Consider the following 21,100-nt stretch of genomic DNA (forward strand, 5'->3'; position numbering starts at 1 on the left):
GACCGGGGCGACGTGCTTTCATTTTTGTTAAAAATGATGGGTGTCAAATGTAAACATTACCTCTGTGCCTATGTTCGTCCTACGATCGAGCCTTTGGGGTGGACGGGTGTGAGACCCTCTGATAGAGGTCAGTTATAAACATATCCTCTTGTCTTTGCTCTTTGAGTATTTAATCATGTGTATTATAAAACATGCACCGCTAATAATCCACGTGTTGACAGTTCCGCGTCACCACAAATACATTGTATCCATCGAACACAAGTGAATTTGTTTCATCTATCGATGGCGATATGGATCTAAACGTAGATTATATAATCACATGGCTCCCAAGGATGTAATATCGTCAAGTCAGACGACATCTCAAACACATTGAGCTACTTGAAAATCGGTGTTTTCACAACTTCCGCAAACTAAAGTGTGTAAGCGTGCGTCAGCTTCGCCTCGCTGCACAATAGGGCCTAACGGTCACCGAGTTCACACATGTGGCCGTGTACAAATTCTTTATGTTATTACGCTATATATTAACTTTTAGCAAAATTGAATATATATTTAAAGTTCTGATCTGATTAAATAAAATTATCTCTGAAATTTACTTTGTTTGTCATGTTTATTTTACACTAAAATATTGAACTTTTTTGTCGTCGCGGATGAATAATTCTACCTTACGTGAAGCGTCATCATTCGCTGTTCAATTGAGTAAGCTCCTCCCACTTTTGACCGACTTTTATTGAATAATTACGTCACTTTCAAATGACGATTTTATTGCATAAAATATAAATAAAAAGTCGTGTGAGTGTAAATATAGGGATTGGATTTCGTTTTTATGTTAACCATGCTTGTATGGAGCAATTCCTCTAAGAATATATTCAATATGGGGCGCTAACGCGCCCCATAGAATATATTCTTAGAGGAATTGCTCCATACAAGCATGGTTAACATTAGCGCCCCATATTGAATATATTCTTAGAGGAATTGCTCCATACAAGCATGGTTAACATAAAAACGAAATCCAATCCCTATATGTATCTGATATTAAATCTGAACACTTATTGAAATAAAAATTAATCAATATACATTTAGATAAGTATCAACACAGGTAACTTTTACAGGTAAATATTTACCTGTTGGCATTGGGACTGCTTTTAGGAAAAAGACTATAACCACTGTCACAACAAACTACCCTACAGGTAAATCCAAAATGTTGGCGTTCAGAGATACACCCCATTCAGTGGCGTAGGAAGATGAAACGTAATGGGGGGGGGGGGGCAAAGGTCCTCAATATTTTGTAAACATCCCCCCCCCGCCCGCCGTCGCACCTTCAGGAGGAGATTAACTCCCAACCAGATAATATGCTTTATGTACATTTTTCATATATCATTAAATTTAATCCTTGTACACATTTATAGACAGTGGGGTCGCTAAAAGGAAATTAACGAATAATTAACAAAGATTTTGGTGTTTTAGGGGTCTGAGGGTGACCCCCGGGAAAAATATTGTAATTTAGAATGGCTGAGATGAGTTTTACAATGTATTTTGATGATTTTGCGAGCGCCCGAAAGCGCGAGATTTTGGTGGATTTTTTTTTTTTTTTGGGGGGGGGGGGGGGGGGGGGGTCCGGGGGTCTCCCCAGGAAAAAAATTACGATTTAGAATGGCTTAGATGAGGTTTTATTTACGATGCATTTTGACGAATTTGTGAGCGCCCAAAGGCGCGAGAATTTGGTGTTAGGGGGGTCCGGGGGTCTCCCCCGGGAAAAAAAAATTACGATTTAAAATGGCTGAGATGAGTTTTACGATGTATTTTAATGATTATAAAGCGTTCTTAACATGGTAATTTTTCGATTTAGAGCTACCTAAATTTAGAAATGATAATTTTGTCGTCATAACATTATGCAACCCTACTCGATCTGAATATACCGGCTTCACACCATCGGCACATTGTTGTGTAACATAAACAAATGAATTTATTGTCTCGCTAAGACATATAAATAAATTGATCTTTTAGAGACATTTTTTTTAAATAGTACATAGAATCCCTTGATGGACATTTTTAGTCTAGTGCATTGAATTTTTACTATTCAAAGATGCCCCACCGCTGACAAATGGTATTTTTTCATTATCAAAAACAGGAGAAGACGATTTAGTATTTTTCTTCAGTAACAAAAGTTACTTACTTTACACATTTATCACCATTGAAAAGTTTGAGCTTCTTATTTTACTTCAAGTTAAAAATATGAAAAATAATTAATTGCATCCCGAAAAAATTCCATGTCACTATATTCTATATGAAATGAAGTACTGATTGCGCATGCATCAATGGCGAAACAAATCATTTTATTTTGTGTGTGTGTTAATTAGGCGTATATATACACAATTAAACACCAATTATTATTCAAATGATGAATATCATTTATACTCTGTCGGCGGTGGAGCATCTTTAAGGTTTGGCATCATGTGCTTGAACGTTTTAGGAAATGCGCCGCGCAGCGGAAAATTTTCTGGAATGAAGTACGAAAAATGTGCAGGAGGACCTTTTTTTCTTTCAAATAAGCATTTTTTAGAAAATTTCAGTCGGCGAAAATGGGGGGGGGGGGGGGGGGGGGCAAAAAGACATGTTTGCCCCCCCCTGCCCCCCCCCCCGCTTCCTACGCCCCTGCCTTTGTAGAAACTCCATTTAAACATCGTGTAGCACACTTACTTTAACCGTCACCGCCATGTTCATTTGTTATAAAATAATATATAAAATATCAAATAATGTTAGAACTAGATTTGACAAATGTAATTAATGAACCAACCAGGCATGGATTGACAAGACACAGTTTACTAGATCCAATTTTGATAAGTGATATTTCTAAATGTAATGATTCGCATGTCATTACAATTGATCGTACCATTAGCGATCATGACGCTTGTGTAATATTTTTGTCTGTACCAGTAAACCTTTCTCATACTTATACTCGTGAAGTTTGGTCGTACAAGCATGCTGATTTTAATAAGTTTAACGTTTTGATAAATAATTTTGATTGGACCTCATTTTTCAAAATTTTGATTCCGTTTATATTGCTAGTGTTGAATTTACCGAGCAGTTTTTTATCTTTTTGTATCCCAAAAAAAACCCAGTTACTATAAGACCCCATGACAAACTTTGGATGAACTCTGAACTTAGGAAAGCTATGCGACTACGAGACCGACTTCATATAGAGATTGAACAGTGTTTTGATTGCGTTAAAGGAGGTATGAACGCAATGGGATTCAGACATATTCAATGTAGCGCGTTAGCGCTACATGTAGAATATGTCTGTATCCGTTCATACAACCTTTAACGCAATCAAAACACTGTTCAATCTTTATATTTACATAAATAAGTCTACTTTTACGTCAAATTTAAAACGGTGATGGTTGCTGACGCAAAATCTTACCGAAGCGTGAACTAGAAGTAGCCGATCCTACTCTGGGTTTGTATCCATACGTCGTTGCGTTTACGCTAATTTGAACGCAACTCCCCTCCCGTTGACTATATAGGGGCATATGTAAATATAAAGAATTTAAACGTGTAAAATCAACCTCCATCCAAGTCAAATATAAAAACCAAAGAAACAAGGTTAATAACATGAAAAAGCATGCGAGGGAATTTTTTTATGATAATGTTGGTGATGTAATTGATAAACTTGATACTAGTAATCCTAAATCATATTGGAAACTCGTTCGTAAATTATTTAAACAATCTAGTTCAAAGGAAGTTATCCCACCATTGATAAATCCAGAGAACGGAAATGTTGAACTTGATGATATTGAAAAATCTAATATATTGAATAAATATTTTTGCTCTGTTTCAACTATAGAGGATAGGGATATTCCATTCCCCACATTTAACTAAAGAACAAATTCTTACCTTGATTCTCTTGTTGTTCGATCTGATGAGATTTGTGATATCTTAAAAATTCTCAAATTAGGAAAAGCGTCTGGCCACGATATTATAAGTCACCACATGTTGAAATATACTGCAAATTCCATATGTAAGCCATTGGGAATTCTTTTTAATATGTCATTTAGCCAAAATGTTTTTCCTTCTATTTTGAAGAAAGGAATTGTTCTACCCTTATTTAAGAAAGGGGACAGACATGTGGTGTCCAATTATCGCCCTATTACTATGTTATCATGCATCGGTAAAGTTTTTTTAAAGAGTAGTATTCAAGTATATTTATAATTACTTTCTTGATAACTCCTTATTTTATGAAAAACAATCTGGTTTTATGTCACGTCATTCTACAGTACACCAATTAATTGAGAATTTCATCAGTGCATGTAATGCACACAATGAAATTAGAATTTCATGAGCAAACCGAAATAAGATATAATTATGCATTTACGGCATCATGCTAAACATCAAGCCCTGCAAAGCGAAAGTCTCGCCAAACGAGACTTGGAAAGTCTCAACGAGACTTTAGAATCTCGCATCCCGCGAGATCTTCAGTTTTAAAAATGGAAGAATGATAGTAAAGGAAAACGTAAACAAAGAGAAACATTAAACACTGCAATATTTATTGCATCAAACATCAAAATTCCATTTAAATTTCAAAAATCCATGGACGGACATCGGTCTGTCGACTCGTCTAACCAGTCCTCTTTGTCTGTCTAGACATCACCTGCGCTCTTCCCTCCTGTAACATAGAAAAAGGGGAACTTATATGGAACGCAAGCCAACTTTGCTCATGCGTGTGTATAGAAAGGACATCATGTACATTAAGTCATTCCATGTATACTAAACAACTCATTTCTTATAATAAACCAAAACCAATACAAAGATAACTTTGTAAGCAAGAAAGAGGGTGGGTAAGGGTCCTGGGAATTATATCTTATTTCGGTTTGCTCATGAAATTCTAATTTCATTGTGTGCATTACATGCACTGATGAAATTCTCAATTTCATATCGCAAACCTCAATAAGATATAATTATGCATGTTTAAAGCATACATCTGTACTAACCTACAGATAACACTGCTTTCTGAAAGTTATCTTTACTCGATAGAACAGAAGATTCCCTCAAATAATGTCTCCTGAACGTGGAGACTTTTGACCAGTGGCCTCTCTCCATTATTTCCTGGCAAGATAGTCCCATTGCCCGAGCTTTTGAAGTAGAGGCACTACGGGTAGAGTGTGCCTTGAACTTGTCAGTGTCAACACCAGCCAAACCTAACAGGGAAACTAACCAGCCCGCAACTGTACACGAGACAACAGGTTTGTGTGGCTCTACGTAACTAAGTAGAATCTAGGTTCGACTAGTTGCGTCACGATTTCTCCAAGACTCGGACCTCTTCAGATATTCTCTGAGAGTCTGTACAACACACAAATTGGGGTTTTCTACATAGGCTTGAAACACAACCTCAATAGGGGAGTCTCCAACACGACGAGACTTTGTAAGTTTGGCTAACTTGAAAGTAAATTTGGAACCTGTATCCGACATGAACTTTGTGTCTAGAGCGCAAAGCTCAGAAACTCGACTCGCTGATGTTAAGGCCAATAGCATACTGACCTTCAATGTCAACATCTTATCTGAAAGAACAGACATTGATTCGAGATCAAGAAAACCCAATACCATATCAACATCCCATGTGCCCATATACCTAGGTTGTGGAGGTCTAGCATTAAAGGTGGCATTTAAGAAACGCTTTACAAGGTCATGCTGACCCACCTTGGTTCAGTCAACAATCTCGTGAAATGCTGAAATAGCAGATCTCCGAGAGTTGAGGGTCCTGTATTTATCTCCCTTCTCGAAACGTTCAGATAGGTAGTTAACAACGTTTACCACAGGGGTCCGAAATGGATCAAACTGTTTTCTATTGCACCAGCAACACCACTGACGCCAACAGCTGTTGTAAGCAGTGTTAGTGCCTTTCCTCCATGAGAACTCTGCCAAGATATTGGCAGCTTCTTCCGAAACTCCTACACCAACATCCTGTCTCCGGAGATTTTCCACGCCGCTAACCTGAAATTGTTCTGGATTAATAGCGGGTGGGACTCTCCTGTTACCGACGTTAGGAGGTCCTTGTACGGGGGTAGTAACACCGGAGTCTCCACTAGCATGCCCAGCAGAGACGGGTACCATGGACGAGATTGCCACGTCGGCGCTATCAGCACTACAGTGGCCTTCTCCAATTGTACTTTCATTAGACACCTCGATATCATGGAGAACGGAGGGAATAGGTACAAACCCTCCTCTGTCCACCTCATTTGGAAGGCATCCGATTGGACTGCGTATGGGTCTGAGCGCCAGCTCACATACCTGGACATTTGGTGATTGTGCCGACTCGCAAACAAGTCGAGCTTGAATGGACCCATGAGACGGTTTAGAGCCTTGAACACCTCTTCCTTCAAGTGCCAGTCGCTGCTGTCCTGGAAGTTGCGAGATTGCCAATCCGCCTCCGTGTTCAAACTGCCTGGAAGGTACTCTGCTGTCAGATACATTCCCTTTTTCAGACAGTAATCCCATAAATCCTTGGTCAGCAACAGTAGCTGGCGAGATTTGGTCCCCCCCCCCCCATCTTTTGTATATATGCTACCGCTGTCCGATTGTCTAGTCTCAGATGAACATGACTTGGGGAATTTTCCTTTGTGTAGGATCTCAGGGCTAATAGTGCTGCCTTCAGTTCCAGCACATTGATATGACATGTCCTCTCCTCCGAAGTCCATAGGCCCTGAACCCTGCTGGTACCTGACGCCGCCCCCCACCCTTTTTTGAGGCGTCCGTCTCTATGATCAGATCCGGGCCTGCATTTATAATAGCCTTCCCATTCCAACTCTCCATCTGACAGATCCACCATCTCAACTCCCCCAGACAATCCGAGGAGAGAGTTACTAACGCTTGGTAAGATTTGTCCAATAGGAAGGTCTGGATTTGGGACATTTGAAGATGTCTGTAATGCAGAGGGGCGGGAGCCACCGCTTGCAAGGTCGAGGTCATGTGACCCAAAGTCTCTGACATCTCCCTCACTGTGACTATTTTGTTTGTCAACAAATGACGACACTTGTCGATGACCTTTGACACCTTCCTTTGAGGTAGTGACAATGTCATTTCCATTGAGTTGACTAGATAGCCTAAAAATTCTATCTCGTGAGTAGGGATCCAAACTGATTTCTCTGTGTTTATCAGAAATCCGAGTTGGTCCAACAGGAATTTCAGAGAGTGTATGTCCATCAGGAGCTTTTCCTTGGATTGGTTCATAAGAATCATGTCGTCCAAGTAAATTACCATTCGGACACCTATCCTTCTCATGAGGGCTACCACTGGTTTCATCAGTTTGGTGAAGAACCGAGGGCCTGGAGCTAGCCCAAAGGGCATTGCCACAAACATGTATATTTGGTCCCCCCAAAGAAACTTCAGAAATTTCTGATGAGTTGGATGGACCGGTACTGTGAAGTAAGCGTCCTTTAGGTCTAGTTTTACCATGAAATCGTCCTTCTGAATCAGTGTCTTTAGAGACTGTACCCCCTCCATCTGAAAATGCTGATACTCCACACACGAGTTCAGTCTCTTCAGATTGATTACTGGACGATTTCCCCCGTCCTTCTTTGGAACCAAGAATACAGGGCTTAGAAACTGACCCGTGCAATGAAACGATTTGACAATCACGTTCTTCTCCAACATGGTTTGTACCTCTGACTCTATCAAATGTGCGTCCTGACCCTCCACCCATGATGATGGGATCCGATTTTGAAAGGGTTCTTTGACCAGCGGAATTTTTATCCCTTGTACCATTTCCAGAACCTGAGGGTCCCGAGTGATAACTTTCCAGTTGTCTATGAAATGTCTTAAACGACCCCCTACTGGTTTGTTTATGATCATTCGCCGAAAAGAAAGTGACTTTATTTCTAGATGAACGAGGTTTAAATCCGAGCTGAACTCGGCTGGAGGTTCGTTCGGTACTTTTAACAGAGTCTGAGGTATTGCGTCTAGATTTTTGTTTACCTGTAATGAAGGTAATAAACCTACCTTTTTAGGATTTTTGGGCTCCTCTGCGTCCCCGGAAAGAGTTGGATCGGCCACCACTTCCTCCTCCTCGAAATGGGGCCTTCTTCTGAAAGGGCTTATTGTATGGCTTAGCCTGGTCCCTCTGAGTGTTCGTTGACCTAGAGCGGTCTAGGCTGGATTTAGACTTGGCTGCTAATTCCTTGGAAATCTCACGTGACTCCCGGGAAATGGCTGAAGATTTAACCAATGCCTTGTAGAATTTTTCCCCAAAAATTTTACTGTCCGATGTTAACCTGTCACTGTTTTCTTTCAACAAGTGTTTGGACTTCTTAACGTCCTTAGTGAGGTTGTATAGGATATTCATCCGCCTGTGATAGGTAGTAGCATTGAATGCTTGACCAACTAATGTTATAGTCTTTTCTACCAGTTTTAGACATGAAAACAGATCTAATTTCTTGTCTGTCTCACCTGAGCGCACACCATCAATATCGACCCACAATTTTGAGAGGGGTCCCATCACGCTACCAACCCGTGTCTGAATTGAAGATAAGTTTTGATCATACGCCTTACCATACGAGCGATTTACTGACTGAAAAATTTCTAGCACATAAGAGTCAACCTTGTGTGCCCCAACAGAAATGTTCTTTGGCACTGGATATTTGTCCAGAATCTTATCCATTAAAATTTTCTCTGGAATGAACGATGTAAATTTGTTCATTACATAATTTGCCATATCTGATGGTAGTTCTGGTTTCTCACTTTCCGTGTCAGCCACCTCAAAACGGACGTAATTGGAACGAGAGTCACTGCTATTACGTTTAGCTTTCTTTCGTTTACGTGGTGGACTTAGGCTAGAACTACGCCGAGACGAGATGGACGACTTAAACGACTCGTCCTCACTACTATGTCTAGTATACGAATACGACGATTCGCCCCCGCTAGGACCTCGTGAAACAGAACGATCTTTAGACCGAGAACGGGATCGATCAGAAACATCTCTGGAATGAGATGGGGATCGAGAACATTTAAAACGATCATATCTAGAAGATCTTACTTTTCCTCGATCATCAGAAAGAGAAGAACGGTCACCATAGTGCCTGTCCCTTTTCCGACCACGTGGTTGAGACATAGGAGAGGAGTGTCTGGTCTCTCTAACTCTACATCGGCCACGTACGCCGGCACGTCGGGAGTCCGGGTCAAGCCCGGTATCCCTATCGTCCCCCGACTCCACATTTTGGGTGGGTTCGACGTAAGAAACACCTTTAGAATTCGCCATAATACTTCTTGCAAACGTGTACTGCAGCTAGCATGAAGCCATTTTTAAAACTGAAGATCTCGCGGGATGCGAGATTCTAAAGTCTCGTTGAGACATTCCAAGTCTCGTTTGGCGAGACTTTCGCTTTGCAGGGCTTGATTTTTAGCATGATGCCGTAAATGCATAATTATATCTTATTGAGGTTTGCGATATGAAATAGAAATGTACCATAATATATGTTGTTCTCTTGAAGAAAAAAAAACATACCTGTCGTATTTTTTGTGATATATCAAAATCATTTGACCGTGTATGGCACAGGGTTTATTAATCAAATTAGAAGCATGTGATATTAGAGGTAATCTATTGTGTTGGTTATAAAATCATATATCAGGACGGCAACAGCAAGTTTTAGTAAAAAATGTGTATTCTGTTCAAGGTTCCACAAATGCAAGTGTTCCGCAGGGAAGTGTCTTGCGGCCACTTTTATTCTTAATTTACATAAATGATATTGTTGATAATTTGAATAGCGTTTCACGTTTATTTGCCGATGATACTTCCTTAATGTTTTCTTCGTCACCTTATGTAGATATTCAACGATCTTTAAATAGTGACCTGCATAAGCTTCATCAGTGGTCCCAAGACTGGCTCACTAAATTCAACCCGCAAAAGATTGATGTGTTATTCATAACAAATTCTAAAAACGTGCCACTTTTGCAACTTACTTTTGGTACTGAAATTTTGAATTGTGTTGAAAACCATAGACATTTAGGTGTAACTTTTAGTTCAGATGCAAAGTGGTCTTTACATATATCAGAAATCCAAAAGGCTTGTATGAAAAAAATATCGGTATTAAGAAAATTTAAATATTTGTTGAATAGAAAGACACTATTTCGGATATACAAAGTATTTATGTTGCCAGTATTAGAATATGCATGTGAATTATGGGATGGTTCTTCACCGACAGATGTAAATAAGCTCGAGCAAGTCCAACTTGAAGTAGCGAGAGTTATCACAGGCCTACCTTCTTTTTCTAGTAAACAGTCTCTGTATAAAGAATCCCAACTTCAACCATTATAAGAAAGAAGGAAACTAAAAAAAAAAACTTATTATAAACTTCATAATAATCTAACTCCTTCTTATTTAAGTAATCTACTTCCTCCAAGAGTAGGGGAGCGTAATACGTACAATGTCAGAAATAATCAAGATGACACCGTCCAAAATTATAGATTATCCATTTCTTATGGATCTTTTTTTCCGTCTACTGTTAGGTTATGGAATAATTTACCAATCGATGTCAGAGAGCAACCATCTATCAATTGTTTTAAATCTAAAATTCAACGCAACCTTGACGCATTACCTTTATTTTATATAGTAGAAAACAGAAAGTTAAATGTTTTACATACAAGGTTGCGACATGCTTGTAGCGGTTTAAAATATGATTTGTTTCGAGTTAATACAATCAATGACCCATCATGTGAATGCGGAAATGAATGTGAAAATGTTGTGCATCATTTTTAGAATGTATATTATATAGAAGACAACGTGAAATATTATTTAACAACATTTCTCAATATTGTAATGTCACAATTAATGTTATTCTTTGTAGTTCTCCAAACCTGTCAGACGAGCAAAACGGATATATTTTTAAATCCGTACAGACTTATATAAAAAATAGTAATCGGTTCTAAGATCGCTTAAGAATATTTCACTTCAACAAACTTAACCCCCACCCCCTTTCCCCCCTTTTTGTTATTCTGTTTTTCTTCCAGTTTTTCAACTCTCCTCTTCTAAACAAATATCTAACTCTAGAAAATCTAATTGGCTATAGTGTATATTATTGTAGAATGTAGATCTGTATATATACAATGTAATTCTGGGAGAAGGCGTTTCTAAGTTGAGATAACTTGTGCCTTATCCCTATTGTTATGTTGAACAATAAAAATATGTTTAAATAAAAAAATCCCTATATATATCCCTAGTTATAATGTCTATCCGTCTAATGGACATTCCCCTATATAGCTACATGTCACTTGTAATCTTTTTCCATCTGATTTACTTAAGATGCTCCACCGCCGACAGAGCATAAATGATAATTATCATTTGAACAATAATTGATGTTTAATTGTGTACATATGTCTAATTAACACAAAAAATGTATAAAACAATTTCTTTTGCCTTTGATGCATGCGCAATCTGTACTTAATTCCATATAAGATATAGTGCCACGTATTTTTTTCGGGATCGGGACAATTAATTATTTTTCATATTTGTAACATGAAGTAAAATTAGAAGCTCACACTTTTCAACTTTTGTAACTGAAGAAAAACACTAAACCGTCTGCTCCTGTTTTTGATAGTGAAAAATACCATTTGTCAGCGATGGCGCGTCTTTAAAAAATCAACCGAACTATATATCTAAATTGCATGGGTATTTTTATGTATTCAAAGCAAAAATATACCTTACATATACATTGTAGACCTATGTAAAATGTATATGTTTGCTTAATAAAGTACATGTACACCTGTATAATATATACATAATTAACGGGTGAAAATACCTCTCACTTCTTGTCATATTTTCATCACATAATCTAAAGCTTCATAGAACGTGTGCTGATTTACTTGTCAATATGTTTCGGCTGTTTGACTGAATCAGGCCAATATAACAGATAAAATATAAGTGGCCTCTTATAGTGGTGTTATTACATATATATCCATTAGGCGGATGAGATTTTCAGCGATCCCGATCTTGAACTCAAAGCTGCACTCGGTTCTTTCCGATATAAACAGCTAACGCCGACAGATACAGTTTCTTATTGTGTTTGGCGATATTTTAACGTTGATAAACATTGCCAATATTTCAAATAAGATGTTGTAATTTTGAAAACTTTCTAATTTCAGGTATAAGAACCTTTGTAGGAAGTCAAAACCCCTAAAAAATTTATGTAAATCTAATGATTTAGTAACTTTAACAATACTTATATTACCTAGCGTTACTTTATGTAGATTTCCAATGCATGTTCCCTTATTCTTTATATTGGTATCTGAAATATTTCTATATGGTGATTTACTATCTTATAGAATAGGGTTGTAGGGGGGGGGCCAGTTCAGGTCGTCAAGCATGTCTGAAACTGACCTAACAGCTGACTATCTATATCACATTATTGAACCCTACATTAATATCAATGTTAATCATCGACTTCGCACTAATAGATTCTTTATTATTCCTCCATCCAGAACATGCACCTATGACCGTAGTTTCTTTCCCGATACAATGCGCCTATGGAATAATCTTGACCATTCTATTACCTCTTCCCCTACTCTTAGTACTTTTAAAAAGAATTTAAATAAATCTCAAACACACTAATAGTAATGCTGTTAACTTCACCTCCTGTAATCCAAGAAAACTTAATGTAATACTATGTCAGTGACGTAATAATGCGAGCAATCTAAACTTTGACAAATATAAAGACCACCTTATTGATGACCCTGCTTGTTCCTGTGGCGCTGCTTGTGAAAATGCTGACCACTATTATTTCTTCTGTCCTCTTTTTACTGACTCCAGACACTTTATTGTTGACATTGCTAATCACTTCAATCATATCTCTTCTAAACTATTTACATCTGGTGATATCCAATTAACTGTTGACGAAAATCAATTCATCCTTTCTAATGTGAATAATTACATCTCTGCCACTAACAGATTCAAATAATCCTAGCTATCTTGTTAAATTTGTTATTTAGTTATATATTTACTATAAATATACTTATTTATGAATATCGTATGCTAATCTTCTTGATGTAATTTTAATCTTATATCATTAATCCATGAATCTGAGTAAAGCTACACTATGTGTGTAAGTGTGTGTATGTGTGTGTAAGTGTGTGTATGTGTGAGAGTGTGTGTATGTGTGAGAGTGTTTGTAAGTGTGTGTATGTGTGAGAGTGTGTGTAAGTGTGTTTCTACCACAATGTGTCGATTTATTCAACTCTCAGGCCATTGGTTATATGTACACACCGTTGATTATATATATTGATATTCCACTAGTGGAATATAACCTTCCGGCGTTTTGATTGGTGGAGAAATTGACCTTTGACCGGTACTACTTTTTCTACCCCACGTGATCAATGTTTACGTCGTCTGCTTTCAACGTCAACATCATGGCTGCGATGGACGAAGATTTGGTCAATATTGGCGACAGAGTGAAGCTATGTGACGGGGAAAGGGGAGTAATCAAGGCTATTTCAAAGGCAGACACTAATTATGGTTTCGACCGATTTGAAATTCAGTTTGATTCAGGCAAAATAGCAACTGAAGCCCGGTATCGGTTCGACGTCATACCGTCATGCCCGGGTCGCGACGTTACAATATCGCAAACTAACGTTAGATCTGTCACGATATCGGAAACCATTCAGAGTACATTAACACCCCCAGTTGATAAGCCCCATGATCTATATTTGTCAGACAAAGATTCATTAGAAGATTTTGATGTTGACAGATTCATTGCTTCAGAGGTCAACAAAAACACTAAGAAAAAATGATTTAGATATGAAAAAAGTACGAGATTTTTTTCAGAGTGTTCTCAAGGAAAACAGGCCATTAGAATCAATTCCGCCAGTTCAGCTGAACAAGTTACTTTGTATCTTTTTTATGAATGTTAGAAACAATCATGGAAAGGAATATGAACCTGCTACCATTAGAAACATGGCATGTAGCATTGATCGGTATTTGAAATCGAAAGATTACGGCAAACAACTAACAACAAGTGTAGAGTTTTCTAAGGTAATGGAGGTTATCAAATCTAAACAAAAAAAGCTAAAACGAGAGGGAAAGGGCAATTTAGAAGGGAGGGCTGATGCTGTTTCAGACAAAGACCAGGCGCGGATTCAAGGGGGGGCGGACCCGGCGTACGCCCCCCCTAAAATAGGAGAGAGAAAAAAAGAAAAAGGAAAAAGAAGGGAAAAAGAAAGAGGGGAAGGAAGGAAAAGAAGGAAGAAAGAAAAAAAAGAGGGAGAAAGGGAAAAAATTAAGGAATTAGATAAAGAGTGAGAATTAGACAGAAAGCTCCATTTCCTACCATTACCGTTTGATGTTATCATTTTAAAATCTAAATGTATTCGACTTTGTGGTACATACATGCATGAACATACTTGTATCCAGGCACAATGGAATAATTATATATTTTTTTTCGTTTAAAGTTTAGGTTTTATCTCCATCGCTTAAAAGGTACAATGTAAATCCCTTCAAGTATTTACTTTTTCCAAAAAAACCAAAAAAAAACCCGATAAAATCCCAATATATTAGATAATTTATTGTCATTAATATTCAATATTGACAGGTTATATCTCGATATCCTTAGCAATAAAAGAAAAGGGGGAGGGGTGGGTGATGGCCATGAGTCTTCGCTGGTTGACTATATGTCATGCCCTTCGTTTTCCAGGTTGTAAATGATATATTACACATTTTTGAATAAGCATTAAAGTCCTGTATTTAATCCGACTATCAATTCACAAATGTGTGCGTACTTTCAAAACGCCACTTACAAGATCACTACTGACGCCGAATGCTTCTAGAAGCCTTTTATTTGTCCTAAGAAAATGTGTGTAAAGAAAAAAGTGGAATGCGACAGAAAATGAGAGCCTCTAGGGTCTGGGTGTACTCCATGGCCAGATGCCTTCCTTTTTTGTTTCAATAAAAACATATCTTAATGATAATGTTATAAGATAGGCAAACGATGTTAAAAAATTAATGCACATGACAAAAGGCTCCCTATTAGAAAACAGGATGATAGCAATCGTTCCTGGCACCGTATGGCCATAGACAAGACCACTAGCCTTCTTTTCTTTCGTTGTCCAATACACGAATTATGAAGATTGTGTAAGTTAGGGAAAATGAATTATCTAATCTGACAGATAATGTATAAAAGTAAAAGCTTATATCGTTAAAAAAGTTCACATACACTTTTATTAGTCCTATAAAAACCTTCAATAGGCGACCCCTAGCTGCAATATTGTAGCTCAAAAGACTTTTAGACTGAAAATGGTGTCTTCTTTAGAGCTACAATTGTTCCCTATTACTTCAAAACCTTCAAAAAAGTATGAAAAACTGTGCCCGAGTGATTTTCGGAGGCAGTGCTCCACTACGATACATAGGGACCGATTCGTACCCGGCCTAAAGGCATAGTAGGCCGGGTACGTATATTCGTTCTAGGCGGCCCCCAGACCCCCATCCCTTTCTTTGCTTCGTGCCTCTATGAATATATATTCAGATTTTAGGCAGTGCAATTCTGTAACTTTATATTCAAAATATGACATCAGACGTCAAAAATAATAAACGAACATTTTTACATGGCTTAAATTATTTTTTGGAAAAAGTGTACATTTGTTCGAGGGCTTCTGGGGGCCTAGGCGGCCCTCACCCAGACCCCCGCCCTTCTTCGCTTTATGTCCATATAAATATTAGATTTTGATATTGCAATTCTGTAAGTAAAAAAAAAATAAATCAAAACTTCAAATAAAAAATATGACACTTGATACGAAAACCATAAATAAACATCCATAAATGGCTTCAATTATTTTCTGGAAAATGTGTTCATGAAATCCTCAGAATGCAGGATTTTGCACCATTTATTCGAGAGCTTCTGGGGGCCTAGGCGGCCCCCAGACCCCTCGCCTGATTTGCTTTGTCCCACGCCCCCTCTAACCTCAAAACCTAAATCCGCCCCTGAAGACATAGATAAATTGTATGACGTAGGTCAACTTGGTTCACACAACCCTGACAGTTTGTTAAGAACAGTTTGGTTTCTAAATACTGTGCATTTTGGCATGCGAGGTGTTACTGAACACAGGGATATGTGTTGGGGGGATATTAAGCTATGTAAAGATTCAGAGAATAATGAGTACATTGAATTTCGTGAACGGCAAACTAAAACAAGGCCTGGATCAAATCCTAAGAATGTAAGGGCCGTCCCCCCGCGCGCCTGGGCTACCCCTAAAACCCCATCACGCTGCCCTGTCGCCACTTATAAGGTCTACCAATCTCGCCGTCCGCCAACATACTGCCATGATGATGCCCCCTATTATATCGCCACTAATACAAATATGGACAAATCTAGCAGGTGGTTTAAGTGCCAGCCTGTCGGCGTAAATAAACTGGGAAGATTCATGACTACAATGGCAGAAAATGCAGGTACTATTTTATGAATTCATCCTAAACTTCCATTATAATAAACAGCTGCTGTCAACAAAATAACAAAAACTAAGCCCCGCCCCTTTCAGATTGTACACAGGCTATACAATGTATTACAGTGTGTTACTGAAACAGTACACGATGTCATGTTGCATTTCAAAATTTCACACAACAGGTCAAGGTCGATTGTCCTGGTTATTTGCACTTTAATACTAAATGATTACTGAATTATGACCCGTGATACAGGATTTTTCAATATTTGCAATAAAAATGTTTTAGGCTTGACGAGCAAAACAGGGGAAAATGGAAAGCGCCTCACGAACCATAGCGCAAGAAAGTATCTTGTACAGAAGTTGAATGATAACGGGTTGCCTCCCAATCAGATTATGCAGGTATTAATAAATATATTCTTGTACATTAAATAATAACAAAATGTGTGTTTTTAATGCAGACTTACCTTTATTTAAGAAAATACATCCCATCACAAATATTTCGGTACAGTAGGGCTACTGTAACTTTTTTACGAATCACTTGCATATTTTTGCATTTTTTTTATCCTTTCAGATTTCCGGACACAAGAACATCCAGAGTATTAACAATTATTCGACAATAAACTCAAACCAACATAGGACGATCTCAAGAACATTGTCGAACGCGCACTCAGAGCAGATCGGTCAGCCAGCAAACAATCCATCATCCGGCCCCCGGCCATCATCACTAGCACTGTGGGTACCCGTACACGGGATATTGGTATCGACGAGGCGATGGCCTGTCACAGCAAGGGGAAGTTTTGCAATATTTTCACAGTTTTAATGTTATTAATGTATCTGTAACTATTGGTCAGTTCAAGCTAAATATATATCGCGTCCGTATGCGATCTGTCAACCCCCAGCGTCATATAGTTATTGAGGAATAGACAGGAATCCAGGGTCACATGCAGGGGGGTACCGCAGTGAAAAAGGCGGTTCAAAATAAATCAGTGATATAAAGATTTTATGCTTTTCTGAAAACGGAATTCATTTTCTATGGCTAATTCACAACATAGGAAAACAACTCACACCCCGATGACAAATTTTGTGGTCATGAAGATTGCAAAATAAATCCGTGAAAATCACGTTGTGTACGGGGGCTTGCTTGTTGTTAAAAATCAAGTGTACGGGGGCTTGGATGTTGATTGTACGGCAGCATGGTTGAAGATTGTAAGGCTATTTGGTATATGAGTTGAGAAACGCAGCTTTTTAAGCCAAATATTCCTTTCTAGATATCATTATATAGCGTTCTATATGATTATCAAATTACTGATTGAAACGATACGATATGTAGAATGATTAATCATTTTGATTTTGATCAAATCTGGCAAAAACTGTTCTTTTCAATTAATTTTTAAGTCTGGGCAACTAAAAGTATTAACGTATTAAAACATTATCTTCAGATAAAGATAAATAACAGCAAATGATAAACAATAAATCTGACAAATAATGGAAAATGTAAGAAACGGAACCATATCAGTAAAGGGTGACATCTGGACAAGTGTGCATTAAACTGAAATTCCGTGTTGTATTCTAGAATTATAGAGTTCTTTGGCATGATACATCGTCAATATTTAAAACTGTAATTACGAGTTTTGCAGCTGCTGAGAGTCACAGACTTTCCGTCAAACATTGCACCGTAAATATAATTACATATTACAATTAACTATGCTAAAATATACTACTCATCTTCGTTGTGTTGGAGCATTGTGGAAAATACCTGATTGGAGTTTTTCTTGTACAAACGCGATGTCAAAACAACGCTATGACAAATATGTATTCGTAGCCATTGTTTACAATTCAAAAGTAAAATTTTTGTCAAGTTCTACATGGTATAGAGGCTTGATATTGAGCTTGAATTTTGCTTAGGTAGTTGACTATCATGTTTGAAAAAATAAACGACCTTGACCTTCATCCCAGGTCACAGAGTACTTGTGATTTTAGAGCTATGAAAATGATCCAGTGAAAATACAGCTCATTGAGACAGCCGTAGCTCGTTAACCACACAGACAATTTCTTTGATTTTTGGCTATGTTATGTAGAATTGAAAGAGAAACAATTAACTTACATACCACACTTCTGTTATACGGGAACTTTCGTTTGGAAATAAGGGGTGTCAAAGTTCAAAAGTGCAGTTTTTTGACAAAATCATTAACAAATCCTCTTTTGAAATTCTAGAAGGCCTAGACATCTAATATCAGGCATGTAGCATGCTGACGTAAATGCCTACAACATGATTAACCTTGACCTATATTCAAGGTCACAGGGGCCAAAAAATCTAAAATATCCAAATGACTTCTCAAGTTATATTTCTTATCGAAATCGGCGCTATATGGTTGTGTAATATAAGTACAGGAATTCCTTCCTCAAAATGATCCCCTCCGTTAAAGAATTTAACAAAATTGCCTTCAAACAAACAAACTGATCTTGTCAGTGATGGGGATACATCGAAGGCTAAAAAAGGCGGCATCTACAGCCGCCGCAGACTCAGTAGGGCTTTGACTGTTCTTGAACACACAGGTCTGTATCACCGTGATCAATAGTGGAAATGTTTCTTCGGTAGATGCATTCAATAAGTAACTTAGAGGTTGTGGTCATAATTCCATGCTATTTACGTATATTTGGAATAATGTAGATCTTAGGAGGTGGTCGGTCGGCAGTGGGCTGCATCTTATCACCACTGTTTGATTTACATTTCATTGCAGTCCCATGGCTACAAAAATAGATCATTGTTTCGCAAGTGAAATATTAGGTTTTTAGGTGAATATCAAAATTCGTATGAACTTCATTCAGCTGCAAATATCAATTTCGATGTCCCTTATCATAGCACTCACAAATTACTGAATTTGTACAAATCGGATCACTATGACGGCATTCCATTGCAGTGAAAATATCATGCATGCCTGTGATTGGTTCAGATTGCTTATGGTGGACAGTTAACAAAAAAATCAATTCCAAGATGCTGTTTACATTCTAATGAAATATAATGGCGTTAGATATTTAATACATTCATCGATGGACATTTTGTGTCTAAATCCTCGTAATCAACTGTATGATACATCAGAAGGCTAGAATGACATGGGGGCGATCATTATTCTGTAATCTATTAGAGTTGAGATCTGTTGTAAATTCATGTAATCCCAAGGAATATGTCTCAGGTATACTGTAAGTCCAAAGATTGAATTGTTGTACATAATCTGTGACAGTTTCATTAGGATAAATACATAACCGTATTTATTTCAATTAATTAATTTGCAATATAATGTCAAGCTAAAAATGTGGTACCTCTGGGGTTATAACTTTCTAGTCATTTTTCCTTCTTGATCCAATTCTGTAACAATTAGGATTTAACTGTTGTATATTCTGTAATAAAATTTGATTAAAGTGGATTGTCAGATGTTGTGGGACATATTCTAGTAATCAATTGTACCTTTAACTGTTGTGAGATATTAGAGTTGTACATTGTATGTAATCTATTAGGATTGACTTTTTGTATTTTTGTTACTTATCAATTAGAAGACCTTACAATGTTGTTGAACAATAGGGTTTTTCACATTAGGATTGACTCCTGTTCTACAGACCAAATATCAATCAACCAAATATTAATTTGGGGTAATAACCTGTTTTAATGAGACTGTTGTGATTCAATGCTTAAGGACTTACGAATTCTAGGATTATTCATATCGTGTTTCAAATACTAGAATTGTCTATTTCTGTAACTTATTAATTGTGTAAGGACATTCCGGAGGAAATTGTTGACATTTGTCATGTCAAACTGTATCATTGAAAACTGATCAGTGATGGGAATGTAATCAATTAGGATTCTCCGTTTACTGTTCGTAGATCTCGAGCTGTAATCAATAGAAACTAGTCACATCTGTTATTAAAGTATGATGATTAAAACAATTACATTGACTTATCATGCAATTTTCGTTAAGGCATTCTTACATGTTTCGTTTGCTTAAATTGATATTTAAACAACATGTTGTATGTGAACTGTATAATTAATCTCAAGTATTTGAACTATCACAGTTTATGATCAAAATGTTTCACTTATGTGAATGTTAGTGTTAATGATGTTTACTTAATCAATTTTGGATTCAGAACCTGTTGTATTTACACAGCGTGTTGTTCTGAAGGCTCATAAATTAGAATTTGTCTGTAACTTAGTATTGTGTAATTATACTTTTGGTAAGTTGTACACTTGTTTTACTGGTTTTATCGTCTCCGAGACTTTTTTTTGCATCAATTTTATTAGATATATTTCTGCACATCAATTGTAAAATGTTTCTCACATTCACTAGATATGTAGCATCATCAGTTATGCCAACTGGTATGATTATGAAAATCCTGAAAAAATAACTATATCTGATTCCAAATTTATCAATTCCATAAAATTACATGAACCCTGTCTTCCAGTATTAAGAGCGCTAAAACTCATACAAAATTACCAAACACTATAACATTACTTTCACTGTTCATGTTGTCCTAACAGATTTCCGTGACCTGTTTAGAAAAATAATATACGATTGTAACATTAACGCTTCCGTTTTCCATTGTCTACCTTAAAGTTTTGTATGTCTTGTAAAAGTAAATTAACCAAACATTCAGTGATTCTCAAAATTATGATTATAGGTTTGTAAACTAGAAGTTTCTGTTA

This window comes from Argopecten irradians, chromosome 3, assembly GCF_041381155.1.
Source record: "Argopecten irradians isolate NY chromosome 3, Ai_NY, whole genome shotgun sequence".
Lineage (NCBI taxonomy): Eukaryota > Metazoa > Mollusca > Bivalvia > Pectinida > Pectinidae > Argopecten > Argopecten irradians.